Raw genomic sequence first — 27,696 nt, forward strand, 5'->3', positions numbered from 1 at the left:
TGCAAAATGGCTAAGCGGGGATGGCTAGAGGACAAATGTAAGGATGTAGAGGCGCATACAACTAGGGGTAAGATAGATACTGCCTACAGGAAAATTAAAGAGACCTTTGGAGAAAAGAGAACCACTTGTATGAATATCAAGAGTTCACATGGACACTCAGTTCTAAGAACAGAAGGAAAAGCAGATAGGTGGAAGGAGTATATACAGGGTCTATACAAGGGCGATGTACTTGAGGACAATATTATGGAAATGGAAGAGGATGTAGATGAAGATGAAATGGGAGATACGATACTGCGTGAATAGTTCGACAGAGCACTGAAAGACCTGAGTCGAAACAAGGCCCCGGGAGTAGACAACATTCCATTAGAGCTACTGACGGCCTTGGGTGAGCCAGTCCTGACAAAACTCTACCATCTGGTGAGCAAGATGTATGAGACAGGCGAAATACCCTCAGACTTCAAGAAAAATATAATAATTCCAATCCCAAAGAAAGCAGGTGTTGACAGATGTGAAAATTACCGAACTATCAGTTTAATAAGTCACAGCTGCAAAATACTGTCACGAATTCTTGACAGACGAATGGAAAAACTAGTAGAAGCTGACTTCGGGGAAGATCAGTTTGGATTCCGTAGAAATATTGGACACGTGAGGCAATATTGACCTTACGACTTATCTTAGAAGAAATATTAAGGAAAGGCAAACCCACGTTTCTACCATTTGTAGACTTAGAAGGATTTTGACAATGTTGACTGGAATACTCTCTTTCAAATTCTAAAGGTGGCAGTGGTAAAATACAGGGAGCGAAAGGCTATTTACAATTTGTACAGAAACCAGATGCAGTTATAAGAGTCGAGGGACATGAAAGGGGAGCAGTGGTTGGGAAGGGAGTGAGACAGGGTTGTAGGATAATGGAATGTAATCGAATTAAGTCGGGTGATGCTGAAGGAATTAGAATGTGAAATGAGACAAAGTAGTAAAGGAGTTATGCTATTTGGGGAACAAAATAACTGATGATGGTCGAAGTACATAGGATATAAAATGTAGACTGGCAATGGAAAGGAAAGCGTTTCTGAAGAAGAGAAATTTGTTAACTTCGAGCATAGATTTAAGTGTCAGGAAGTCGTTTCTGAAAGTATTTGTGTGGAGTGTAGCCATGTATGGAAGTGAAACATGGGCGATAAATAGTTGGACAAGAAGAGAATAGAAGATTTCGAAATGTGGTGCTACAGAAGACTGCTGAAGATTAGATGGGTAGACCATATAACTAATGAGGAGGTATTGAATAGGATTGGGGAGAAGAGACGTTTGTGGCACAACTTGGCCAGAAGAAGGGATCGGTTGGTAGGACATGTTTGAGGAATCAAGGGATCACAAATTTAGCATTGGAGGGCAGAGTGGAGGGTAACAATCGTAGAGGGAGACCAAGAGATGAATACACTAAGCAGATTCAGAAGGATGTAGGTTGCAGTAGGTACTGGGAGATGAAGAAGCTTGCATAGGATAGAGTAGCATGGAGAGCTGCATCAAACCAGTCTCAGGACTGAAGACCACAACAACAACAATAACGTAACATATGGCACTGAATTTACAAATTTTCAACGACAGTAAAGATAATTACTACATGTTCCAGCATAAAGAATCTGAAGGTACGTCACACAGTAAATATACAATTGAATCCTTAGATGTCACATAAACAGGAAGCAACAACATAAATAGCCAGAGACCGTACAGGTGAGTGCCTTGTAAGTCAAAAGACATTCATTACAGCTTACATCCCAAATCAAGGATGCAAGTACAAATACATAAGCGTTGAACTCTTTACAACCTATCTTTAAGGATACCAATAGCGCAAAAAAACATACAAACTAGAAAGCTTATAAATCTATACTTGAGCATATCTATTCGTTACTACACTCCTGGAAATGGAAAAAAGAACACATTGACACCGGTGTGTCAGACCCACCATACTTGCTCCGGACACTGAGAGAGGGCTGTACAAGCAATGACCACACGCACGGCACAGCGGACACACCAGGAACCGCTGTGTTGTCCGTCGAATGGCGCTAGCTGCGCAGCATTTGTGCACCGCCGCCGTCAGTGTCAGCCAGTTTGCCGTGGCATACGGAGCTCCATCGCAGTCTTTAACACTGGTAGCATGCCGCGACAGCGTGGTGGACGTGAACCGTATGTGCAGTTGACGGACTTTGAGCGAGGGCGTATAGTGGGCATGCGGGAGGCCGGGTGGACGTACCGCCGAATTGCTCAACACGTGGGGCGTGAGGTCTCCACAGTACATCGATGTTGTCGCCAGTGGTCGGCGGAAGGTGCACGTGCCCGTCGACCTGGGACCGGACCGCAGCGACGCACGGATGCACGCCAAGACCGTAGGATCCTACGCAGTGCCGTAGGGGACCGCACCGCCACTTCCCAGCAAATTAGGGACACTGTTGCTCCTGGGGTATCGGCGAGGACCATTCGCAACCGTCTCCATGAAGCTGGGCTACGGTCCCGCACACCGTTAGGCCGTCTTCCGCTCACGCCCCAACATCGTGCAGCCCGCCTCCAGTGGTGTCGCGACAGGCGTGAATGGAGGGACGAATGGAGACGTGTCGTCTTCAGCGATGAGAATCGCTTCTACCTTGGTGCCAATGATGGTCGTAACGTGTTTGGCGCCGTGCAGGTGAGCGCCACAATCAGGACTGCATACGACCGAGGCACACAGGGCCAACACCCGGCATCATGGTGTGGGGAGCGATCTCCTACACTGGCCGTACACCACTGGTGATCGTCGAGGGACACTGAATAGTGCACGGTACATCCAAACCGTCATCGAACCCACCGTTCTACCATTCCTAGACCGGCAAAGGAACTTGCTGTTCCAACAGGACAATGCACGTCCGCATGTATCCCGTGCCACCCAACGTGCTCTAGAAGGTGTAAGTCAACTACCCTGGCCAGCAAGATCTCCGGATCTGTCCCCCATTGAGCATGTTTGGGACTGGATGAAGCGTCGTCTCACGCGGTCTGCACGTCCAGCACGAACGCTGGTCCAACTGAGGCGCCAGATGGAAATGGCATGGCAAGCCGTTCCACAGGACTACATCCAGCATCTCTACGATCGTCTCCATGGGAGAATAGCAGCCTGCATTGCTGCGAAAGGTGGATATACACTGTACTAGTGCCGACATTGTGCATGCTCTGTTGCCTGTTTCTATGTGCCTGTGGTTCTGTCAGTGTGATCATGTGATGTATCTGACCCCAGGAATGTGTAAATAAAGTTTCCCCTTCCTGGGACAATGAATTCACGGTGTTCTTATTTCAATTTCCAGGAGTGTATATCTGTTTAGTGGCTGAGGTCACTCAGAAACAGAGAAAAGTAAAAGTTACTGTGCAGCGCCATTGCCACTATCTCCGCTCTATGACTGACTATGTTATGAAAAAAAAATTTCATGTTCCTCATAGAAATTAAATTTGTAGTCTTTGTTAGATTTGTGAAACAGTACTGATCTATCGTGTACGTTGTTATCAGCGTGTCCTGTGTCGTTAATGAGAATAGCTGCGGCAGATTTATTGGGGTGTTCTACCTACATTTATTTATACACTGGTGTGCAAAACTTAAGGACGAAAGTAACTTTTGCATGATATGCCATTGCCACGTATTATAGTTCGATAAAACTTGGACGACGCATAGGAAGAACTCCTACAGTAGATTACAGAAGGCAACTGAAAGAAATACGCGATGGGATGAACAGAAATAAGAGTTTTATTCAAAGATAACAATTAACTGATTCACTACGATTTATGATAACCCCATGGAAATTATAGAAGGCAGACCAACCGACAGACTCCTCTATGGGTGACATAGTAATAATCATCCCTGGCGTAGAGAATCGACTGAAAGCTTTGAAAGCAAGTAAATCACCAGGTCCGGATGGAATTGCAGTGTGGTTTTACAAAGAGTATCCTGTGCTACTGGCTGCTTACCTAGCCAGTATTTGTCGTGAATCTCTCGCCCAGCAAAAAGTCCCAAGTGACTGGATGAAAGCGCAGGCGACTCCTGTATATAAGAGTGATAAAACAACGGACCCGCAAAATCACGGACCAATATCCCTAAGTTCGGTTTGCTGCGGAATCCTTGAACATATTCTCGGTTCAAATATATTAAACTTTCTTGAGACTGAGAAGCTTATGCCCACGAATCAACACGGTTTAGAGAGTATCGCTCGTGCGAAACTCAGGTTGCCCTTCTCTCACATGATATACTGCGAACTATGGATGAAGGGCAACAGGCAGGTTACATATTTCTAGATTTCTGGAAATCATTTGACACGGTGCTACACTGCAGGATGTTGACGAAGGATATGGAATAAGTTCGCATATATGTGAATAGCGCGAACACTCTTACATAATAGAAGTCAGTATGTTGTCCTGGACCGCAGGTGTTCATCAGAGACATGAGTACCGTCAGCAGTGTTCCAGGAAAGTGTGGACGAAACACTGTTGTTCTCTATATACGTAAATGATCCGGCGGGGAGTGTGGGCAGCAATTTGCGGTTGTTTGCTGATGATGCCGTGGTGTACGGTAAGGTGTCGAAGTTTAGTGACTGTAGGAAGATACAAGACGACTTAGAGAAAATTTCTAGTTGGTGTGATGAATGTGTGAATAAATGTGGAAAAATGTAAGTTAATGCGGGTGAGTAGGAAGAAAAAAGCAATAATGTTCGGTTACAGTACTACTAGTGTCCTGTTTGACCCAGTCAAGTCGCTTAAATATCTGGAGTTGACGTTGCAAAAAATGGAACAAGCATCTGAGAACTGTGCTAGGGAAGGTGAATGGCCGACTTCGGTTTATTGGGAGAATTTTAGGAAAGAGTGGTTCACCTGTAAAGCAGACCGCATATAGGACGTTGGTGCGACCTATACTTGAGTAATTCTAGAGTGATTGGAATCCGTACCGGATCGGATTGAAAGAAGACATCGAAGGAGTTGAGAAGCGGGCTGCTAGACTCTTGCCGGTAGGAGCGAACAACACACAAGTCTTAGTGAGATGTTTCGCGAACTTAAATGGGACTCCCTAGAGGGAAGGAGGCGTAGTTTTCGAGAAACTCTATTGAAAAAAGTTTGAGAACCGGCAGTTGAAGCTAACTGCAGCACGATTCTACTCCCGCCAACATACATTGTGCGTAAGGACAGCGAAGATACGATACGAGAATTTAGACCTCATTTGGAGGCTTATAGACAGTCGTTTATCCCTCGCTCTATTTGCGAGTGGAACATGGAAAAGAATGACAGGGTACCCACCGTACGCTGGCTTGCGGAGTATCTACGGAAATGTAGATGTTTGTGTGCGCTCACCACGGACGACAACACTTGCTGGGCGACGCGCCCTCATGCAGGCCACAAAGTCGGCGAGGTCTCGTGTTCAGGCTTTCCAATCCGCGCCATCAGGGCTGACAACTGCATGTGGGCAAACTGCAGTACGTCTCCCCAATGCATCCAGGCCTGCTCGATGGGATTTACGTCGCGGGAAAGAGCAGGCCAATCCTCGCGCCGAAAATCTTATCGTTCAAGAACTCCATTTGCGCTATTCGATGAAATCGCGTGCTGTCATCCATAAAAATGTGGGCCGAATTCACCGCTTGAAAGTCGCACGTGGGGGAGGAGTGCTTTGTCACACTAACACTAACCGGTGAGCGCAGCGTGGTGAAAGATTTGGAGGTCAGTACACCCGTTCAACAATACGCGCCTCCCACACCGTCACGCCTAGAAGCAAAGCGTGAAAGGTCTCTGTTGGATTCCTTTCATGTTTAATTTCTTAAATCTGTTGCCATTTATGGAATAAATTCCTCTTCTAAATGTACTGTGCCGTTTCTGACTATCTGGGAGGAGACTGAGCAGTGGAACGTGTTACTTTTACACATAAACAAGAACGATCTGTCACACTACTACACTTTAAAGCACAGTTAATATGTAATTCTTATATGTAATTCATGTCACACAGTCTCATACGGAACCTACATCCGCTTTCTTTTATATACTGTATATGATAAGATACTGTCATCCCCCTTCCCTTTTGTGTGAGAGGATGAATGAGCATATGTATTTCTAGTTGCATGCTTGAGGGTAGCAGACAAGGCTGTCTGCTAGAGAACAGTAGGACCAACGTCGGAACAGGTAGCTACGCTTCCTAAAAGCAAAGAGGTTTCTATCCTTAGTATGGTCCTGTCTGTCCGTTGTCATGTTGGTATAGGAAGCTGCCCCTCTGGCCACTTCCGTTGGTCTTTGTGAGCCAGCCTCAGGAAGCACGCTCGGCAGTAGGGCAGTTGCAGTGTGGCCGTGGCGAGCGTCTGAAGTGGTAAGATCTCCGGCTAAGCGCGTGTCTGTTAAGTCCGTAGGACAATGGATTTCTTAAGTTCAGCCTAACTGAAAATTTAATCACCTTTATTTCGGGTTTAGGTCTAAAATATCCGATGTTATCTTAAATTGCAGCGCAGTATAATTCTCGTGTAAAGTTCAGATTAGTTTCCGGTAGTTGCTTTGTTACTACTTTGTGAGTAAAGTGGAACTACGTGTTGATCAGTAACTCTAACTAAGATCAATCTTAAATGCGAATGCTTGTGTGATTATAACGTCTCGTCTTGACTATATTTTCAATATAGCAACTTTTCTTTATGTTCAGCCCACGTGGGGTGTACTTTGCGAGACCACTACCACGTGCTTATACAATTGTTTGACCCATCAGGTTAATAGTAAGACGTTAGTAACCAGTTCAAGGTTTTTCTTTTGTCAATTGCTTTTCGATCTAATTTATTTTAATTATCAAAATTATTGTGGAGTTGTACGCTTTGTGTAAACCAAGTTGACCACGTGAAGCATGTGGTGTAATCATCAAAGTAGCCCTCAGCTATTCTTTTTGGGAAGATTTCACAAAGAGTTAATATGAATTTAGTATACCAGTGTGTGGTAAGTACATGACGGACAGGATTGTGGTATGAACGTAATTTCTTTGGGTAAAAAACTGAATCAGTTGGTTGTGGTTAATTTCTTCTTGCTTATGTTTCAATGTTCTTCGTGTGTTATTTTATGAATGCAGTGTTGTATCCAGTCTCCCAATCTTGGCTCCATATTTTATGTGTTCCGTAAGATTACAATCTCACATTTTCTCAATCGTAAATAAGGCACCAGCTCAGTTATAACTCACGTATAATATGCTGAAATTTCAATGAACAATCTTAAAATAAATTTCCAAATATAAACTGATTTCTTTCTTTTTATTTAAATTCTCCTTTTTATATATATATATTACCGGTTTTGTATGACTATTAAAAGATTATCATTAATGTTAGTCTGCTTGGTAAACCTAGACTAAATATCTGATGAAACAGTTGCCCAGTAATCCACGGTTAACGTCCCCAGACAGATCACGGCTTTTAACCAGCTTTTATTGTTTATTAGCACCGATCTCAGCATACCAAATTAAAGATACAATATTACACATGGCGACCCTGTTCTGTGATTCCGCTAGACTCTGGAATCTCTGAAATGTTAGATTGCGAGCGTATTATAATCTTAATTTTTTTTCCCTACAGCGCTCAAACAACTTCTGCGTTGTTTCCGAGCAGACTTTCAAAAGATTCACGGCGTTGTTGATCGGCGTTGCGTTGTTTGTCTTGTTTTGTTTTTTATATTTGTGTGTTTTATATGTCTGTGTGTTTTTTTTTTTCTCGCTTGTAAATTCCACTGTTTCGATCAAAGATAAAAATTTGTTTTGTGTGGGAAAAAGTGTGTACTAGGTGGGGTATCTTTCGTGTGACTGTTGTAATTTTTGGGGGACACATTTATTGTGATTAGTGTGTTGCGTACTGAGTATAAATTGCACTAATGCAAACACGTAACCAAGCTAAAAGTAAGCGGTCCAACAACTTAAGCAACATGGACCAAGGGGATAATTTGATTTCCAATATTAACGCGTCGGGCGGTTCCGAAAATGCAATGGGGAGTACTTCAGACGAAATGCAAAACAGCACGAACGGGCTCACATCAGAGCCAGAAATTAATTTGCCTCTAACTAACCAAATTGATGTAGCAGAACTCATGAAAGCCTTATTGCAACAAAATAAAGAAAACGCAGAGAAATCCGAGAAATCGATCCGCGAGCTAGGCGAACAAATGACGCAGAAATCAGAAAAATCGTTCCGAGAACAAAAAGAATCATCCGAAAAATCGATCCGCGAGCTAGGCGAACAAATGACACAAAAATCTGAGAAATCGATCCGCGAGCTAGGCGAACAAATGACGCAGAAATCTGAAAAATCGATCCGAGAGCTAGGCGAACAAATAGACGAAAAACTAATCCAGCAGACAAATAAAGTCGACAAGTCGATGCAGAGAGTGTCCGATGATATCTCACAAAGAATAAACAATCTGGCAAGTGAGATAAAAAGTGATATTATGAAAGAATTAGGCCGTACATTTGAACAAATCGATGATCGTCTGCAAGCCTTAGAACAGAGCAAGCGGAGGGGCGATGCCGAATCTAAAGAAAGCGAAGAACGGCTACTTAGGAATTTCCAAGAGCTGAGGGAAGAATGCCAAAGGGAGCACCAGCAGGTACTCTCGAGGGTCCAAGAGGCAGAAACGCATTGTCCCACATCCGTTAGCAACACAATAGCGGACAACAGTTTAGCGATCCACGCGTTGGAACAGCAAGTAGAACAATTGAAGCAGACTGGGGCAGAGGACAAGAGACAAATTGATGATAAGATTGCGGCATTAGCGGACATTGTAGGCACGATGAAGCTGACGGAAAGCGAGAACAATACTACACCGGTAGCGGCCGCAGAGACCGTAGAAGTGCGTTCGCTTCTGAGATTTCAGAAGGGACAGTTCGAAGTGAACAGGCAAAACAGAGTTGTAACAGGCGAATTACAAGAACGCGTGGCGCATCTGGAAAACCGCATGGCGTGTGATTCCGAACTCGTCAATAGCATTAAAAATAGCCGTACGAACAGTGCAGAGAGGGACTCCGGCCACGAGGGAGATTTTGACGACAGGGAAGAATGTAATTTGAGGAGCAGACATGAGAATAATAGAAACATTCAAGGGCCTCGCCAGGAGGAAATGCGGGGATTTGATTTCAAACATTTCCTTACGGTGAGAAAGTTTGAGATATTCCGAAATTCGCAAAAAGGAATACATCCACGAGCATGGCTCGAGCAATTTGAGTTCTGTCTTCCTCCCGACTGGGCAAGTTCACATAAGATAGAATATATGTGTGGCTATTTGGAAGGCGAACCGGCGATTCGCATGAGGTCGGCAGCGCGTCACTGCAACTCCACTCGGGAGTTTCGACAAGCCTTTCTGTCCGCCTATTGGTCGGAAGCGGCACAAGATAGGGTCAAACATGGCATAATTATGCTGCCAAATTTGAACCAGTCTGGTTTCGGCAGCCCTGCACGCCTATTCGACCACATGCTGCAGGCAAATCAATTCCTATACGACCCATACGGGCCTGCGGAACTAATTAGGATATGCTTCACCAAATTGCCGATGCACTTGCGGCATGTCATTCTTGCGAGACGATGCAAAGAGGACGTGGAAACGTTTAAGACGCTTCTCCAAGAGTTGGAATACAATACAGGAGAATGCCCGCCTAATCAGGCACAAAGTTATTACGGGGCACAGCAGCGCGACCGCAGTCATGGCCGTATTACTAATCAACGGCGTGACTGGTCGTCGCGACGCGAACGGAACAATAATCGGGACCGGCCGTATAGAAACTGGGGTGACAGTCGCGAACACAGGTGGAACAACAGAAATGATCGAGGACGTAGACAAGATCGTGAACGCTACAGGTACGGCAACCAGAATCGATACGATGAATACGGTGGGAATAGGACTGTAGGCGGAGCACCTCATGATGTCGAAATTCGGCCGGCCAACCCTAGAAATAATCCGGCAAATGGAAATGAACAAAACCGGCAATGACAAACGATCAGCGCAGAAGGCACCCAATCGGAAGAAATGAGCGACATGGCAAATGACTAGAAAGGACAGTGAGAAGTAGAGAGGACGGTGAGGAGAAAGAATTGATTAGTTTAAATTTGTCACGTATGCATTTTGAATAATATGTTGGTAAAAATTAATGATAAAGATGTTTCTATGTGATGGATTGAAGTGATGTTTTAATTTTTTTCTCTCCTTGTGCAATTAGGATTTAGTTTGATTCAAACGTGAAGATAAAAGGTTTCTTTGTGAACGAGTAAAATGCTGTTTATGTTTTTTTTTTGTGTGTAAATTGAAAAGAGCCGCTCCTGAGAGAAGCAATATCTGCGTTGAATTAGTGCATAAACTCAGGGGAATATCCGATCTGTGGGTATTATGGGTCTGGCAAACCCAGGTCCCCAGCTGTTAGTAGCCTTGTTTCCGATTTTCTGCTTTCAGTGCTACTATCTATCTATTACTATTCTATATCTGTCAGTATAAATGAGGATCTCTTACTATAGTATGCGTGCTGTATGAATATTTTAAGATAGGAGAACTCTGAGAAAGGAATGAGTAAGTTTGGAATCTGGAAAACAGGATGCGATAATACGATTGTTGAACCATTGGCTTCCAATATGCGATGATATGTTAATATTGATGATATATGTCTTTTTTGTTCTTTATAGCTGAGTACGTAAAGTGCTGTCTGTGGATTTCGTGAGTATATTGATTCCCTTCAAGGTGAAAGAAGAATTGTGGTTTGTGTAATTTACGTGGCTCTGAAATATTATTGTGGTAGTCAAATACGAGCAGCTTTTCAGCAAATGGAGAATGGAACGGAAATATGGATCCTTTTTGTAGTCTTGATTGATGTTGAGCCAAAGCCTAAAAAATTATTCTGCGTTAATACTTGTCCTAGAAAAGCGACGTTTATGTGTTTTGCTGATGCTGTGAGCATTACAGCTTACTGTTTTCGCTGGTGCGGGATGCACTGCAGCCTATATGATTTGTACTGAGGAAATTTCCCTCTTGAAGGTAGAGGATGATTGAATAATTTTGATTATGGGAACGAAGGAAAGCTTGGTTTAAGGTAATAAGGATAAAGCAAAACATTTGTCATTTAAACTACAGGAGGATTCGGATCTTTTGTGTCTGTTGTAAGTTCAATATGTTAAGATGATACTGTTTTACAGAATAGAGGTGACCACAATTTTGCCATTCATGAGAAATGAATCCAGAATAACCACCACAGGCGAAATAACTGATTTGGAAGCGAAAGGTAACGTAAAGAAGGAACGAAATCGCAGCAAAATGGGTAAGAAAATGTAATATAACCTGTATAATGCAAATATTTTTAACCTTCTCAGAGTCATCTGCGTGATTAATTGTTGTGATAACGTAATTTTAGGTGAAATTTTCTTACTGTTTTATGTGTGAATATATGAGTATGATAAATGTATAATTGCGAGTCTCTTTTCAGGTGTGCGAACTGGTATAAATGTTTTGGCGTGTAAATAACCATTGTTCTTTTTAATGTGTATGTTTAAGGAAAGTTCTCCATATTTATCATGTGACAAGACGTATGCCGCGAGCGTCAAGAAGAGGACGAATTAGAACAATGTTGTAGTGGTATATACACGGTGTTGAAATAGCATTGAAGTAGCTTATTGGGTTAACTAGTAGTGGATAGAAGTAGAATATTGAGTAATGCATGTTTATGGGTAGTTAGTTTGTAAAATAGACAACAGGTGTGCATGTATGTGTGTGTAAATAACATGTGAACCCTATGCTGTCCTGACCTATACTTGCACATGGCATAATCCTATTCATTTTAGTGAATTAATAAATAGCATTTGATTTATTAAAACGTAAGTGAACCACATTAGTGATGTGGATTTAAATATTATATTGTCAGTTAATTTCAATTTTTATTTTTATACTGTCAAGTCATTTCACTTTTATTTTTTTTACATTGTCAAGTCATTTAAATTTTATTTTATATTGTCGATTCATCTAATTTTTTTATTTAAAAAAAAATATTAAGTCTCACTTTGTTCTTAAAAATTGTGAAAGACAATACTAAGTGGTATTATGTATGACATTGTGTAATCACACAAGGATGATGAAAAATTTCTGTGAATGCAGTTGAGAACGAGAAAGCGAACCGGCAAAACTCTTAAGAGACAGCGGGAGCAGCCGGACTAGTTGTAAACTGGCGGGTTTCCCAGCAGGACACGCTGTCAGCCAGGCCACTTTGGGAGCGCGGCCGACAACAAAAGAAGGTACGCGGCAAACACTTTCCCTTGTACCTGGAGCTAATGGGCGGCCGCCCCGGGCGACCCTTCCTCGAGGCGATGACCTGAGATGGGCGAGCGGTCCACCGCGCGGAAATCCATCTGCTGGCAACGCACCACACGCACGCGACCGTGACGAGACGGCCGCGGTGAAACAACACAAGGGGCGTGGAGCCTTTTGACAGGTACTGCCCAGAGAAACTTGCAGACGTCAACGACGCCTATCGACATTTCCTGATGGATGCCTACTGTCAAGCGACAGTAAATCATGGTTCGATGTTCTCTGGTCGCTAAGGGTGGCACAAAAGAAGAGCCATTAAGTGTCATCCTTGCCCAGGAATATCAACCTGGCGTGTCAAACGAGGATACCGCACGAATTTGACAACACAAACATGGAACCAAATCGAGATGACGTGACACGGGAGAAACTTCATGAGAGGGCAGAGACGGCGGGATCGCACGCAACAGATGGACAAAAAAATCCCTACTGACAGCTGCGGCGACGAACCCCCCCTCTTTCCCCTATATTGTGCCTCGGAACAGTGGAAGTACTGAGCGTGTCAGTGAACAGTGATTATACGGTTCTTAGTCCAGTGCATATACGTGTGTTTCTGTCAGAGAAACTCTGTCTCGTGTGTTTTGCAGGAGTTCGATTTATTGGTGTTTATTAGACTGACTCTTGTATTTTGCAGGTGTTCTATTTATCTTTTTTAGACTTTGAATCTTGTGTTTTGCAGGTGTTTTATTTATAGGTTTTTTTTTTTTTGTTTTAGAAGTTGACTATTGTACTGTTTTATTTATCAATGTTTGTTTTTGTGTGATGTATTAGATTTGTGATATTTTGTTTCGTAAATTCATTGCTGTGGCATTGCTTCGTTTATCAGTCAGATACCTTTTTATTCTCATTGAACTATGATCGATTAGCCTTTGCATGGGGCATATTTACTGTGCGGAACCCCTTAAGGGTAACAATCACATAATTATTGTAGTTTCAGTATAATGACACAGTGCTCATTGTTTGCTAGCTAATTGAAATATAGTAGAGTGATTAAATGAGTGCCACATAGTTATTTTAATTCTACAAATTATTAGTTTTATACGATATAGAATTTTTTTGCGATAACCACTTTGTAAAACATGTTTTTTCTCTTATCATTTTGTTGCTTTTGCAGATTGTGCATTGTTATGTTCTGCTTTTTAATACCGATGTTATTTGATGTTCTTTTTTAATTGCTGTGGCACCTTTGCTATTTTCATAAATTTTGCTTGTTAATAAACAGTCATAAATTTTCCTGTGATCAGTTGGCTCTTGCAATGAGCAAATACTGGTGAACTTCATAAGGGTAACAACCAGAAATTGTTTTCATATTAATGACACAGGAACCATTGTTTTTACTTGCTGACCGAATTAGGTCTACACTACCTTTTAAATAGGTGTCACAGTTTGTGTTTTTTTTCTGTTTGAAATTGGTAGATTCTAAAGATGTGTTGAAATTATTGTGTTTTAGCAAGTAGCTGGTGTCCTTTTGCCTTTTCTTTTACAATTTTGGTTTAAGTAGGGTGTGAGAAGCCTGCTTGGGAATGTCCTAGCATGGCCAGAAAATTCCCTGCACAGTCTTTTCCCGGAGCGTTGGGGTTATGAAAGGTCTCTGTTGGATTCCTTTCATGTTTAATTTCTTAAATCTGTTGCCATTTATGGAATAAATTCCTCTTCTAAATGTACTGTGCCGTTTCTGACTATCTGGGAGGAGACTGAGCAGTGGAACATGTTACTTTTACACATAAACAAGAACGATCTGTCACACTACTACACTTTAAAGCACAGTTAATATGTAATTCTTATATGTAATTCATGTCACACAGTCTCATACGGAACCTACATCCGCTTTCTTTTATATACTGTATATGATAAGATACTGTCGTCCCCCTTCCCTTTTGTGTGAGAGGATGAATGAGCATATGTATTTCTAGTTGCATGCTTGAGGGTAGCAGACAAGGCTGTCTGCTAGAGAACAGTAGGACCAACGTCGGAACAGGTAGCTACGCTTCCTAAAAGCAAAGAGGTTTCTATCTTTAGTATGATCCTGTCCGTCCGTTGTCATGTTGGTATAGGAAGCTGCCCCTCTGGCCACTTCCGTTGGTCTTTGTGAGCCAGCCTCAGGAAGCATGCTCGGCAGTAGGGCAGTTGCAGTGTGGCCGTGGCGAGCGTCTGAAGTGGTAAGATCTCCGGCTAAGCGCGTGTCTGTTAAGTCCGTAGGACAATGGATTTCTTAAGTTCAGCCTAACTGAAAATTTAATCACCTTTATTTCGGGTTTAGGTCTAAAATATCCGATGTTATCTTAAATTGCAGCGCAGTATAATTCTCGTGTAAAGTTCAGATTAGTTTCCGGTAGTTGCTTTGTTACTACTTTGTGAGTAAAGTGGAACTACGTGTTGATCAGTAACTCTAACTAAGATCGATCTTAAATGCGAATGCTTGTGTGATTATAACGTCTCGTCTTGACTATATTTTCAATATAGCAACTTTTCTTTATGTTCAGCCCACGTGGGGTGTACTTTGCGAGACCACTACCACGTGCTTATATAACTGTTTGACCCATCAGGTTAATAGTAAGACGTTAGTAACCAGTTCAAGGTTTTTCTTTTGTCAATTGCTTTTCGATCTAATTTATTTTAATTATCAAAATTATTGTGGAGTTGTACGCTTTGTGTAAACCAAGTTGACCACGTGAAGCATGTGGTGTAATCATCAAAGTAGCCCTCAGCTATTCTTTTTGGGAAGATTTCACAAAGAGTTAATATGAATTTAGTATACCAGTGTGTGGTAATTACATGACGGACAGGATTGTGGTATGAACGTAATTTCTTTGGGTAAAAAACTGAATCAGTTGGTTGTGGTTAATTTCTTCTTGCTTATGTTTCAATGTTCTTCGTGTGTTATTTTATGAATGCAGTGTTGTATCCAGTCTCCCAATCTTGGCTCCATATTTTATGTGTTCCGTAAGATTACAATCTCACATTTTCTCAATCGTAAATAAGGCACCAGCTCAGTTATAACTCACGTATAATATGCTGAAATTTCAATGAACAATCTTAAAATAAATTTCCAAATATAAACTGATTTCTTTCTTTTTATTTAAATTCTCCTTTTTATATATATATATATTACCGGTTTTGTATGACTATTAAAAGATTATCATTAATGTTAGTCTGCTTGGTAAACCTAGACTAAATATCTGATGAAACAGTTGCCCAGTAATCCACGGTTAACGTCCCCAGACAGATCACGGCTTTTAACCAGCTTTTATTGTTTATTAGCACCGATCTCAGGATACCAAATTAAAGTTACAATATTACAAGCGGCCACGTTCGCCACGAACCTGGACGTATTCTCGTACGTCGCCATGTAGTCCAGGCGTCGTGGTGTGCGGAGGCATCATTAAAATTGCTTGAGCGTACTGATCTCGACGTCTTTCAGTACGGTACACTCCCTGGTCATTGTTACTTTGACACTGCTCTCATTCCCCATGTGCGTCGTTTCAGGGATGCATTGGGCTCTGGTTTCATTTTTATGGATGACAATGTGCAACCGCATGGAAGAGCGCAGGTGGAGGCTAGCTCATGAAACGAGAGGATATTCGGCGAATGAACGGTCCTGCCCTTACCCCCGACTTAAATCCCACCCAGCACCGATCGGATGCATTGAGGAGTCGTACTGCAGTCCGTCGACATGCACCAACGTCGATCCAGCAGCCGGCCGCTGTGGCCGAGCGTTTCTAGGCGCTTTGGTCTGGAATCACGCTGCTGCTACCGTCGCAGGTTCGAATCCTGCCTCGAGCTAGGATGTGTGTGGTGTCCTTAGGTTAGTTAGGTTTAAGCAGTTCTAAGTGTAGGGGGCGGATGGTTCAAATGTTTCAAATGGCTCTGAACACTATGGGACTTAGACCTTAGAACTACTTACACCCGACTAACCTAAGGACATCACACACATCCATGCCAGAGGCAGGATTCGAACCTGCGACCGTAGCGGTCGCGCGGTTCCAGACTGTAGCACCTAGAACCGCTCGGCCACTCCGGCCGGCGGGACTGATGACGTCAGATGTTAAGTCCCACACTGCTTAGAGCCATTTGAACCATTTGATCCAGCAGTTGTCAGCCACAGCGCCGGAGAAACGGAATGCCCAACTGCAAGTACTCCTTGGCGACCTTGTGGCCAGCATGAGGGCTCGTTGGTGAACACACACTGCCGTCATTCGTCATCACACCCGCTATTAGGAACTATGTCCTGCCTGTTCTTATCTTCAGGGCCCATATGAAATTGCTGTGACTTCAGTGTAATTATTGTCTTTGGACAAAACGGTCATTACTATACGTGTCATGGCGTATTTCTTTGAATTAACATCTGTAGTAAACTGTAGCACTTATTTCTGTGTACGGACTTATTTTCATCAAGGTACCATCCTTGTCAAGGAGGTATCGTGTGAAAGTTACTTTCGTCCTTAAGTTTTGCACACCATAATATTCGTCCATTCCGATCACAGAATGTACTGACCGTTCATTGTACTCGAGCTTGCAGACGCCCGAATTGAATTTGCGTTTGTTGTTGTGGTGTCGACTGAAGATCGGGGTCCCATGTCAATGTTGGTACCTCACGCTGGGAGAAGTGAGGAAAACCACTGCCTGACTGAGCAACGAGTGGGAGACGTCGGCGAAGACACTTCCTGAAGCGGTTCCACACGCCGGCGCTGCTGGACTCCTGCTTACGTCACAGTGCTGTATCGATCGCCCCACTCCGTACGCATCGCTTCTGACGACAACATCGTCTTAGGTAGTTCCAGTAGAGCTAATTGCGTTAGAAGCCAGAACAGTGCGTCAACGATGTAGTCAACTGTACGTTGTACGTTGATGTAAGGCTATCATTCGATGTAGAATTAACTGCTCGTTATTAAGTGACAGCAGCAGTAACAAATACATATGATCTACACCGAGCATCCAGAACATTATGACCACGTAACTAATAGGCGGTGTGTGCACCTGAGGCACGCATAACAGCGGCGACGTGTCGAGACACGGAAGCAATGAGGCCTCGGTTAGTTGCTGGAGGGAGTTGCCACCACATCTGCACACTTAGGTCACATAATTCCCGTAGATTCCATGGAGGTGAGCCACGTTCAGTCACATCCCAGGTGTTTTCGATCGGGTTCATCATATCCGGCGAGTTGGATGGCCAGTGTATCGACTGGAACTCCCCACTGCGTTCCTCGAAATACTCCCTGACGCTCCTAGCCTTGTGACATGGTGGATTATCTTGTTGAAAAATGCAACTGCCGCCGGGAAACATGATCACCAACAAGGGGTGTACATGATCTGCCACGATACTCCTTGGCCGCCACAGCGCCGTGCGCGATCCCTACTGGACCCGAGGATTCCCACGTGAATGTTCCCGACAGCATGATGGAACCGCCGCCAGCTTAGCTCCGCCCTGCAGCACAGGTGTCAAGGATCTGTTCCCTCGGAAAACGACGGATCAGGAATGAGGAAGAAGGTATCGGCGTTCTCCAGACCGTGGAACGCTCTGCAACTGCGCCAAAGTCCACTGCCGAAGGTGAAGTGCCCATTTCAGTCCTACTAGCCGACGTCGTGTTTTAATGTTGGCACACGCATAGGTCGTCGGCTGCAGAGGCCCTTGTTAGGAGTGTTCGGTACTCTGTGTGTTCAGACAGACCTGTACTCCGCCCACCATTACAGTTCAATGTCGGTTCCACAACGGTTCGCGCCTGTTCTGTCTGCGCGGCCTACGGCGTCCATCTGTAGTGAGGGATGGTCGCCCACCCCCACGACGCCTGGCTGCGGTATCACCTTGCTATCACGTGTTGAAGACTCTCACCACGGCTCTCCTCGAACGCCCACAAGCTGCGAAGGTTTTTTTTTTTTTTTTTTACTCAATTTAGCCATCGGCAACACAATGACAATGTACACATCAATTTAGCCATCGGCAACACAATGACAATGTACACATAATTGAATAAACAAATACAGAAATGCATATTTACAAGAATAAAAAGCTTAACTGTTACAGTTTTGTACTTAATGTTTTAAAAATTGAATTGAATTAAAAAATAATTAAAAGTGTCTAGGCGTACAATTCACACCAATTCTGAAATATCTTCATCAGCAAGACATATTTATAATTGACATACACCATTAAAACCTACAGATTGTGACCAGTACTCTTGATGAAGTTAACGATCACTTTATGTAGACGAACGTCTTTAGTACACAAAAGAGAAGAAGCTGATTGAGGAAGATGGTAGCCCATACTCAGCAATATCTTCAAAAAGACCAACCGGTCACGGTCAAATTTGGGGCACATAAATAAGATGTGGTTGACATCAGCTGCCGACTCAGGATCACACTCACATGATGGTGAACTGTAAACGTTGATCCGATGTAGATGCTGTGGGAAAGAGGCATGATTGAAGCGGAGTCTTATGATGGTAGATATCGTGGATCGGTCCAGATGTGTCCTCATGAACCACGGCTGTGAAGGAATCCGAGGTTGTAGCATTGCGTAATAACCGCCTTTTGTCTGTTGAGGAACGTTCCACATTTCCTGCCATTGTTGTCTTGCGTGATCCTTGACTGCACGTAAGTAGTCTGTATAAGGAAGCTGCAGATCCAGAACGGTGCCTGACGTTGCCGCTTGTTTGGCTAATGCATCGACTTCATCATTATAGACGATACCAGAGTGGGAAGGTACCCACAACAAATGGATCGTCCGGCCCGTGCGTGTGCTGCGAATATATTCAGATATCACATCCAAGATATAACTGTTGGTCGTTTAGTTCCATCGACTGTACTGAATGTTTTTAAGAACGCTTTTCGAGTCAGATACTATCAATATCTTGGGGAAGGAACTGCTAGAGACAAACTTAAGTGCTTCCAAAACTGCCACTGTCTCCGCCGTAAAAATAGAAGTGCTCGTAGGCAGTTTGAAGGTTTTGCGGATCTGGATCTGAGGGCAGAAAAAAGCGCATCCTGTACACTCTTCTTGCGGAATTTTGGAGCCATCAGTATATACACAGAGAAAACACGGCCATTGTGCTTGAATGAGACGATTGAAGCCAACGGTGACATTAGTACTGTCCAGCCAGGTCGTACTTAAATAATGGACTGGGATCTGAGAGCAGAGCGTTTGAAGATCATATTCAAAAACAGGTAGATGCGCTGAACGCCGTATAGAATGTATGACAGGTGACCAAGTGTCAAAGCTGGCACAAACGGCTGGCACTTTATTCCTTCTGTGGGATGCAATCCACAGTCGATAAATGCAGTCTCTACTTTGATAGACGGAACTGTCCGTAACGGCCATGCCTTGAATGTAGAATTTGTCCGATAACATTTGGCGCCTAATGCTCAAGGGCATCTCCCCTGCTTCTATTAAAAGGGCGTTGGTGGGCGTCGATCGCATGGCTCCAAGACAGGTACGAATGGCTCTATATTGAAGAGTATCTAATTTGGAGAGATGAATCTTTGACGCAGTGTGGTAGAATTGACAGCCATAGTCTAATCGAGATCGAATTATCCCTCGGTACATGGTTAGTAAAACACTCTGGTGCGCTCCCCACCAGACACGAGTGAGTGATCTGATTACATTTAAACCTTCTTCACACTTGGTAACGGTGGATAGGATGTGGGGAGCCGCGAAGTTTCCGAAATGCTCGTGCCGGGCTACCGGGCCATCACAACCTGCCCTCGGCCAAACTCAGACTGTTCGCGTACCTCCCCCCTTCTACACACGGACAGCACGCCCACTGGCAACACGAGGCACGCGCGTGTCTGACTGGCGGCAGTCGTACCACGCCAGGTGGCGCTGCTGTCACCTGCAGAAGTAAATCTAGATGTGCGCAAATTTCTCCAATTTAAGTTTCAAGTACGTCATCGCTGAATATTTTTATCCTGGGTATCAGAGATCGTTATTTGTGTGTGAGACGGTGGCATGAAGAAGCATGGTTTTTTGTATCTGTAAAACTATATAGTTCTTTGTAAAGTTTAAGATTACGTTCACGGCTTTTCTATTCTTCCGTGATGACGGTGAGGTCGCTAACGTAGCAGGCTATTCCGAATCTCTAGTCCTTGGAGTAAAGTAAGCGATCTTAAGAGTGTGTGAGGGCGCGCAGTTCCTTTTGCCCTCAAACACGAGCAGCTGAGGCTGAGCCCTTTCGCTGTGAGTTGGCGTAGCATTCGATCGATTCCTTATTAATCCAAAGAATTCGTGTTAAATTTTATTGGATCTTTTTCACACTCTACATACAGGCTTGTACTGATATTACAACTATACCGCAAGAATATCAGTTTGTTATCTGCAGTACTTCTGAAGAAAAAAGTTTAGTTCATAACGACGAAAACATTCCTGGTACTGCAATAATAGAGCTAGCGGTTGTAATGCATTAATTTATAATTTCATATGGAACGATAACCAAACAGATTCAGCTCATAGAAAATATTTTCTGGAATTTTCTTTGCTTTCGTTAAAATAGCCTGATGTAAAACCAATCAGTCTAGAATATTATTTAACTATGTTTTTCTTGGTTGATGATGTGGAAAGAGCGAGAGTGTGTACGAAGGGCATACTTAATGTGTGAATGTTTAATTTTATTAAAAATTATGCAAATTGTATGCGTGAAAAAGTTATTTTTGCAATTAAGAATCATGTGACGTATGTGCAGCTCGAGCTTCTGTATAAAAGCAACCAGAAGAAATATTTTATTGTATTTCTGGAGATGATTCTTACTTCATTTTTATAAATTAAATTTGTTTTCGCCCATTCATAGTTTCTTTTATAAATTGCTTTCTTTAATTTTCCTGGCTGAGGTAGGGATGGCCGCGAGTATTGGAATTCTGAAGCTTTTCTGATTGGCTGCCTAAATGATCTGCCAACAGAAATTAAGCATTTCCTGCCCTTAGCGCAGGTGCCTTAATCTGTAGTTCTTTGTCGCTAGGAGTCGATAGGGAACCGTCTTACTGTGCAGATCAATGTGGTTTAACTTTCAACCACTTTACGCAAGTTATTTAGAAATCTACACCCCCAATAATTTTGTGAACTTACAGATGCTGCCAGCAAGCTTGAGTTATTGGGCTGTTGTTTGGCATATATTTAGTGAATTTTTGTTGAGCGCGGCTTTTGCCAGCTGTACAAGTAGCTTTCAACTAAGAGTCAGCGGGGTGATCATCATGAAACGTGTCGACGTACGTGGACTACAGTGTTGTATTGTGTGAGAAACGAACACGCCCCACTACGGATCAATAAAAATTACTGAATTCTGCCATTCATTTTCACACGTGAACTGAACGTTGTTGTGCATGCTGTTGAGGGCTTGAAATCGTGCATCGACTTCTTGCTAGTTTTCAGTCCAGTTTTATTAACAATATACGGTGCTACTGAATGGTATTTGACTTACTTCTATTTCTACATCTGTGCAATCACCGGGCTGTTTATGTTATTACTCTGTATTTATGTCACATCTAAAGATGAAGATGTATATTTGTGACGACCCTCAGAATTTGTTCTGCTGGAACATAACGTAAGTAGCTTTATTGATGTTTAAAATTTATAATTTCAGTGCCATATTACGTCAACGTTCTGAATACACCTGAGTTGTAAGGAAATGAAACTAAAAACAGAAAACTAGCTACATTCACCAAACAAAAATATAACGTAATTGAGCCGTGCACAGTGCGTAACCATGTTACCGCATTTTGTACTAACTGGAATTTGTTTGAGTTTAACAGAGTTCCCTTTGGTCTAGCGACCGGTGCGGCTGTTCTCACTCGTTTGCTGGATAATATTCTTGCCGACTTGAAGTTGTTTTGTGCGTATAATTATTTGGACGACTTAGTTATCTATAGCCGTTCGTTTCAGCACCATTTGGATCATATCCAGCAAGTTCTTGTGAGATTACAGGACGCCGGGTTGACTGTTAAACCTAGTAAGATGACGTTAGCCAGGCAGCAGATCTCCTTCTTAGGTCACATAGTGTCGGGTCAGAGTATTCGCATCGACCAAGAGCGCACTAATGCCTTACGCGCTTTGCCTACGCCTATTGACAAGCGCGGAATTGCTGAGTTCATAGGCATGGCGAACTATTTCAGGCGTTTTGACCCAAATTTTGCTTAGCTGGCAGCACCCTTGAACGAATTGCGCCGGAGAGGCGTGCGTTTTGAATGAGGACCCGCCCAGGAGGCTGCGTTCGAGCACATTAAGGCGGCTACATCCAATCCTCCGGTTCCCGGAGTACCAGACTTTAACAAAAGGCTTGTTGTCCAAACTGACGCATCTAATGCTGGTATTTCAGCTGTTCGTCTCCAGGAGTTCGAAGGGCAGAGGCAGTCCTTAGCTTACGCGTCTCGTCGGTTAACTGGTGCCGAACTTAAGCACTCCGTCTACGAGTACTGTTTTGTTCGCACTGGAGAAGTATCGCTTCTACCTTCAACTAGAAACCGACAATCAGGCTTTGAGCTGGGTGTTGGCTAGGCCGCGTGAAACTGGCCGCATTGCCAGGTGGGCGGTATGCATTTCGGCTTTTCAATTTGAAGTTAAACACGTGAGAGGCTCTGAAAATATCATTGCGGATGTCCTCAGCCTGTTCTTCGCCGAATCGACTCCTAGTGAGGGAGCCCGGGAGATAGAGGGAGACAGTCTTAAATGTGTTGTGTTGGGTGAAATTCCCCTCTTGTTCAATGATGTCGCTCAGCATCAGGATCAGGATGCTATTTGCGGCCCGATTAAGCAACGCCTGTGGGCGGGAGAGCTGTCGGTTGAGTATGTTGTAAAGAGTGGTATTCTTTGTAAGAGGGTGGGGCATGCTGAGGAGTGCAAGATCTGTTTGCCAGTAGCTTTGATGCTCCTGGTCTTTCGTTACTTTCGTGATTCGTTGGTGGGAGAGCACTTAGGAACTTATAAGACTCCCCAAGAAATCATGGAGCATTTAACTTGGCCCTCCATGGACCGGGATGTGAGAGAGATGGTATCCCAATGTCGCTTGTGTAATGCCGCTAAACCCAAGAATGCTCTTCCTACTTAATAGGAAATACCAACCACCAGAACTGTTTATAACCTATAGGCACAATGACAAAAATGTAAATAAAATAGCTAACATATGTACATATTCCAGGCCACTGATGATGCCTTGCAGAAAATAAAGGCGAAACGCGTATGCCACTAAAATTGTGTTTTATTCAGTTGCTGTCAGACGGTCCATAAGTAAAAATTATAAATATACCGTAATATTGCGCGCAACTGAGGAGGACAGGACTATAAAAGTTGAAGATCTCTTCGACAGGATTTGTTGAGTTCTGAGCGTGAGTCCTGTCCTATGCAGAAATTTTATATTGATTATCTAGGACCTTTGTCTCGTACTAAGAAAGGTCATCGATATGTATTAGTTATTATAGATGCATTCTCCAGATTTACTTGGCTCCTTCCAAGCCGTATTCTCACTGCTACTGCCACTATCTCTCATAGAACTAACTTTTGGGCCCACCCAAGCAACTTGTTAGTGATAATGCTCCAGCCTTTCTTTCGGCTCCTTTCAAGGCGTTCTGTTTTCAGAACGGCGTGAAGCATATCACGAGTACGCCGTATTAACCGCAGGGCGGAGAGAGATAACCGAAATCTTACATCCGCATTGATTATTTATCATCATAAAACGCCTAGTAAATGGGACTCTAGTCTTCCTTGGCTCAATCTTGTCTTTAATACTGCCAGTCATGAAGTTTTGAGAGCTACGCCCGCCTCCTTGATCCTTTCCTATCCGGTTGATTCACCTATTTCGAACTTGTGGCCGTTGACATTCCGGTTACCTGCCCTGGTCGTTGATGTAATTTTAGGCAGTGTATTTTCCTAGTCATGTTGTTGCTGTCCAGTGTGGCGTGTAGTTAGACAGCTGAGGTGTTGTTGGTCGTTGTGGGCGCCAATATTCTGTGTCTCGTGTATTGAAGTATAGTGGTCAATTTGCTGGTTGCATGGAGCGGAACTGATTTGGTTGACTGGTCGGTCGGCTGTCTCTCGGTTGTGTTGCCTCCGGATTAAGATGTCGTTGGATACGCTGCCTGTCTCACCTAAACGGGCGTCAGTGTTACAATCTCAGGCCGATCCTTGGAAACTTCTGAGCGCCATTCCTTTTGTGTTATGCAGTAATTTTCCTGTTTGGATTGTGGTTATTTGCTTGACGTGTGGCATTCAGCTAAGTATCAATATCTGTTAAATTTTTGTTCCTGTCTTGCCCTTGAGGCATGAGATTATTATTGTTTATTTTATATGAAATATTTTAAGATACGGCCTTCTTCCCTTTTAAATTGAAACTCTACTTTTAGGGTTTAAGTCGTTAAATTATTTGTTGGTGTACAGCCTTCAGCTGAGTTTTAATATGTTTTAAATTAATCTTGTTCTCTTGCCCATAAGGCATAAGATTGTTATGCTTTTGAATGGGGCCGGCCGGCCGGTGTGGCCGTGCGGTTCTGGGCGCTTCAGTCTGGAACCGCGCGACCGCTACGGTCGCAGGTTCGAATCCTGCCTGGGGCATGGATGTGTGTGATGTCCTTAGGTTAGTTAGGTTTAAGTAGTTCTAAGTTCTATGCGACAGATGACCTCAGATGTTAAGTCCCATAGTGCTCAGAGCCATTTGAACCATTTTTCTGAATGGGGCCTTCAGCCCAATTTGCGTGAAATGTTTTAAGATAAGGCCTTTTGCCTTTTGATTGAAGCTCCTATTATTGCTTAATATGCGACCTCCAGTCTAGTTCCATCCAAATTAAATTGCTAAGGCCTTCAGCCGATTAGATTAAAGATTATTATTGGGTGAAATCTCCAGAAGAACCTTGTATTTCAATTTTGCTTAGGCCTTGCGTCTTGGATTTTGAATATGGCCTTCCACCGATCTAAGGTTGATCAAAGGAGGTCGATTAAAGTTTTGTGTGTTTTGCATCATTGTTGTAATATTGTGTGTTGAGAAATAAAGTTTGTATGTTGAGTGCAACTGACAGGAACTCATTTTGGCCCCTTTCCACAATGTAATCCGCTCTGTCCTGCTAGCCGCGGCATTGCAGTAATTCACTGATACACCTGAAGATGAGGAGGTTAAGTCCACAAGACGTGTGTTGGGGAAAATCAAAAGTGACTGACAAAGGTAATTGTTTTAATTCACCTTTTATGTGAATTCTAAGTACCATTATTCGAAAACTGAAAACGGTTGTTAGTAATAGTATACTTCGCAAACAAACTGCTTTCTTATAACGAATAAGTAAGTCATGTTCTTTGGAAGTGTACCCACGCAAGTACTAAGCAAGTGGCACACGAGTAGACGATGAGATGCTGCTTTGGGCGGCTGAGAAACTTAGAGTTTTGCCTCGATTGCTGTCTGTCCCGCTTACTTCGCGAGGTTCGTTCGTGGCCTGTTGGAGCACACAACGCATTACATGAGTGACAGTCAACTTTTACCGGAGAGACATTTTATCGATTCGCGATTCTGTATGTAAACTTTCAGAAAGTATCTAAATCGTCTGGAGTTCAGTATACTATCAACACAACGGTAAAACAAGAATACTGGTTGCAATTCCGTTTGCAGACGGCAGTGGACAAATCCAGGTAATTTACTGTATCGAACGAAGTCAACTTTTCATAATTTTCTAGCTTGTGTGAGTTAGTGATGCTTTCCTATTCGACTAATAAGCTATCTTACTGTCGCTCAGACCCAATATGTAGGCATATAGCGTTTTTTACAATAACTGCCAGTTCAACGATACGAGTTTAGTACTGTGTGGGACGCCAAGGTACTCTGGAAAGCAAGCCCCGAGCAGCGAAAGGGGCTACCTAGGCATTCGAGGGCTGCGGCGCGACGAGATACCTGCGGTGGAGTGGAGTGCCCGTCTGTCCTTGAAACACTCTGCCACAACTTTTTAACGAGGCTCACTCCCTTTGCCGTACCCGGCGAGGGCGGCTTTGCCGCTTTAATTGCCCGCAGTTAACCCGCCTCGGAGTTCTTTACATGAGCCGCCGCCAGCGGCGCTTAATTACCCTCAAATGAAGACTAGAGTGTATTCTGCCCGCTCACACAGCGTTCCCTCATCAAGCACTCTCCGTGCACAGAGGCTGAAGAAGAGAGACATTCATAACTTATATACGTGTGTCCCGCGTCCAGACATTTAAGTTTGGAGAAATGCTCGCATTAGAAGTGGAGGACGGCTGGCCAGTGAACACCCTGTCTGCTAAACGCGCTGTTTTCTCGACACCTCGCGTGTCAATTTCCACTCACCCGTGGAGGGTCACTAGACTGTCGGTGACACTCGGTACCCGCAGTCGCCGAACCAGTGTATGTGCAGGCCTCTTCACAAGTTCTTTCGTATGTTAAAAATATGTTCGTTGTGTGACTGCAGAAACTCTATTTTTCCCTTTTCGTATAACGGCTGACTGCGGGGAGAATGTGTGATGCCGTCGAAGGCGGTCCGTGCTGCCGACTCGAAAGCCGAAACGAGTCTAAGACTGTCAAAGCAACGACTGCATGTATTCCGTGTATTCTCCTTGACATTCCTATGGTATTTCTGTAACGTTACGTATTGGAAATGGTTTTGAGTTGAATGCAGTTTTTGTAAAATTGTCTTGTTAACTTAGACACCAAATAAATGTTCCGAAGCTGGGACACTAATGCTTGATTTGCCTATGTACAGAAATTAAGTTTATCTTTAAACTATACGATATACTTTTATTTTACGGTGGAGCCTGGAGAGATGTTTTCGAGTTAAACGACAAATGAAAGATTCTGATTTATTATACTGGACAGTGTATAGAAGTACCGCGCCGCTCACCGTTCGTTTTGTGGGTGCAATTGGCGAATGATTGATTCGAAGTTTGTCGCAGGCTTGATGCCTGCTCTACGGATCTTATTACCTTTTCCTTCTCATGAAGTGGAAAACTGAGACTGCAAACCGAAGAACTGAATTAATGTTATCAATGCACTGAGAGGCCGCGCGGGGCAGAGGCGCCATGTCACGGATTGCGCAGCCCCTCCCGCCGGAGGTTCGAGTCCTCCCTCGGGCATGGCTGTGTGTGTGTGTTGTCCTTAGCATTAGTTAGTTTAAGTAGTGTGTAAGTCTAGGGACCGATGACTTCAGAAGTTTTGTCCATTCAGAATTTGGACACATTTGAACATTTTTCTACTGAGAATTTTTGTACACAGCAGAGAACATAGAACTTGGACAGAGATTCTCTGTTGTCTGAAATGTTATGTTCCGCAGATAAACTAGAATAAGAAAAAACTACGACGACAACGGAAAAAACACACCCAGTGATTTTGGCTGCAGTGGACAGTAAGCTATGATAGTTTTAGTTTTTTTTTTTTTTTTGCTGAAAAGTCAAAGTTC

This window comes from Schistocerca cancellata, chromosome 5 (genome assembly GCF_023864275.1).
Source record: "Schistocerca cancellata isolate TAMUIC-IGC-003103 chromosome 5, iqSchCanc2.1, whole genome shotgun sequence".
NCBI lineage: Eukaryota > Metazoa > Arthropoda > Insecta > Orthoptera > Acrididae > Schistocerca > Schistocerca cancellata.